At 41.6% G+C, this 2877-nt stretch overlaps 1 pseudogene; it reads left to right on the top strand.

Moving 5' to 3' along the window:
- Positions 1-233: 233 nt before the first annotated feature.
- LOC111179923 (NEDD8-conjugating enzyme UBE2F-like) lies at positions 234-1685 on the top strand (annotated as a pseudogene).
- The last annotated feature ends 1192 nt before the right edge of the window (positions 1686-2877 follow it).

The raw sequence follows: 2877 nt of genomic DNA, 5'->3' as shown, positions 1-2877 counted from the left end.
GCATGGGTGGACCTCTTCATAGGATCACCAGGTGACCTCATGACATAGAAGCTAGCTTTCCCCGAACTACATAATTCAAGACAGAGCAAGAGAGGCAAATGCCACAATTTCCATTATGACTTAGCCTTATAATTCATACACCATCACTTCTGTCATATTTTATAGGTCACAGAGACAAACCATGAAGCAATATCAGAGAGGACTACACAATGATGTGAATGTTGGGAGATAAGGATCATGGGGAGCTATTTTTTGCACAGTGGCCACCACAGGGAGAGTGGAATTTTGTCACTATATACTTCAGATTTCACTACAGAATGTTAATTGTGGAATCAGTAAGGTACAAATAAGAAGAGGTTATTTTATTGATCTGGGTACTACCAACTATTTCTCTGAGTTTAACTCTTTAATTGCTATATCTACCGATTTCTAGGGTTCCAGCCAATTTTGCAGGGAGGGGAAGAGCTCATCTCAGCTCTTAAAAATGACTGCCAAGACGGAAGAGAGAAGCCGAGTCCAGCCTCATTTCCGGTCCCGCCGCCTGCCAAGCCACTTCTGGTCCAGCGTCCAGAGCTGGGTGTGGCTCTGAGCGTCGCGTGTCGCCCCCGCTGGCTGGGTGTGGTGTTGGGCGCCGCCCCGACTCTCCAGTCTTGTGGTTCCCAGGGCAAGGTGGCAGTAATGCTGACGCTGACAAGCCCACTGAAGCGGGATGATGGTTGGTCTCAAAGGGTCGTTCCCGGGAGTCAGCCACAGCCTCTGACTCCCTCAGCGGGTTTCGGCGAGAGACAGTCTACTTGTTAAAGAGATTGAAGAACTTGAAGCTAATTTACCTTGTACATGTAAAGTGCATTTTCCTCAACCAAACAAGCTTCATTGCTTTCAGCTAACTAACCCCAGGATTTTTTTTTTTTTTTGGTTTTGTGTTTTTTGATAGATGAGGGTTACGACGAGGGTGGAAAATTTCAGTTTGATACTGAAGTTCCTGATATGTACAACGTGGTGCCTCCCACAGTGAAATGCTTGACCAGGATCTGGCACCCCAGCATCACAGAGACAGGCGAAGTATGTCTGAGTTTACTGAGAGAACGTTTGATTGACAGCACCGGCTGCGCTCCCACGAGGACACTGAAGGATATTGTTCGGGGATTCAACGCTTTGTTAAGCGATCTTTTGAATTTTGATGATCCACTGCATGTTGAAGCTGCAGAACATCATTTGCCAGACAAGGAGGACTTCCAGAATAAAGTTAAAGAGTACATGAAACATTATGCCAGAGGATAGGACGAGAAGACTGCAGCGCCGTGGACTGTGCGTTATAAGTTTGTCTCCAACTGAAACAAAAGGGGAGCCTCTTCCTCAGTCCTCGCGCTCCCCTCGGTCCCATTGGGTCCTCAAGTCCTGTGACTATGTTGTCCTGAGGAAGAACCTCTTCATGACTGCCCATTGTAGATGGAGAGTTCTACATAAATACAGCAAGAGAATGTGTTTGGGGTTCTCAAGAGTTGTCCCCTTACCTTAACATGCTTACTTTTTTGCAACTGTACTCTATAGGCTGGTGGTGAGATTCTTGAGAAGTTGTAATGAACTCAGAATTGAGGCTAGAGCTTGTTTCTTTCCCTTCTCCCAAAGTCAGTTCCCTGCACAGGTCATGCTAATAATGTGCTCAGTGTAGCTCACAGATTGGCAATCAGAAACCCACTACAAACTGTGATTGGATGCAAATTCTCTTAGTTCCTTCCACAAATGTTAGCCTTGCCTAGACGTCGTGAAGCTTCCTAAAATGCATAACCATTCACTGTAGATCACTTACTGAAATGCGTATTTTATTTAATGTAAGTACATTTTGGAACATTTGTAATTTGTACGATTTAGTACTTTAATTATTTTTTTCTATTCTCAATTTAGTTTGTATTTTCATTGTATAGAGCAGACAGAAGGATGTTGAGTCAAGCAACTATTGAAGAGAAATACAAAGAAAATATGAAAGAAAAAAAAATGACTGCCAAAAGCATTGCTAATAATTTCTATACCTTCATATTTCCAAGGCAGTATCAAGCAAATGGGCTGGTAAAAACTGGTAAGAATGAAGAGGTAAGATGAGAAGTTGATGCTATTCAGTTGTCTGGATGACAGTTAAAGCACATCATTTAGATGCCAATGCCTGAGGGAGAAAATATTACAGAAATATGCTGAGTATCCAAAAATAATGATGGACATTTAGGACCAGGATGGAACGCATGTATATTGGGAAAATACCAGCAGAGGAAAGAATGCATGGTTGGAGCAGATAACAAGGAAAAGTACAGAAGGATATAAGGCATAAAGTGGAATGGGGGAACAGATCATTTAGGGTTTTATAGGCAATTATAAAGACACTGGATTTTACTTTGATATAAGAATATTTTGGAGGGATTTAAGTAAATCAAAAACATTTAAAAATAGTTTAAGGAATAAGTGAATGCAGAGAAATAGAATAAGACGATAATGCAATGATAGAAGCAAGAAATAATGGTTGGTTGAACTCTAATAATATCTCGGAGTTGGTGAGGATGGATCAGATACTGGATATATTTTGATGGTGCATATGATGTGAGGTATGAGAGAAACAGATAAGCCACAGATGATATCAGGAGGTTTGCCTTGAGCTCCTAAAGTAAGGGAAAGTTTTTTTAAAGAAAAACCTTCTTTTATTAATGGTGGGGAAGATCAAGAGGTTGGTTTTGAACCTGTTAAATTTTTTTAAGGCAAGTTAAACATCTGGGGAAATTTTGATTAGGCAGATTGAAACACTAAACCTGGACATTCTGAAGTGTAGAGGAAGAGGATGGAGAATCAGAAAGGAGACAGGGAAAGAGACAGGGTGGTGTCTCAGAAGCC

Source organism: Delphinapterus leucas, chromosome 1 (genome assembly GCF_059928025.1).
Source record: "Delphinapterus leucas isolate spDelLeu-1000000601 "Yukka" chromosome 1, BTC_Dleu_Yukka2, whole genome shotgun sequence".
Lineage (NCBI taxonomy): Eukaryota > Metazoa > Chordata > Mammalia > Artiodactyla > Monodontidae > Delphinapterus > Delphinapterus leucas.
This window is presented reverse-complemented; position numbering and strand designations above follow the sequence as displayed.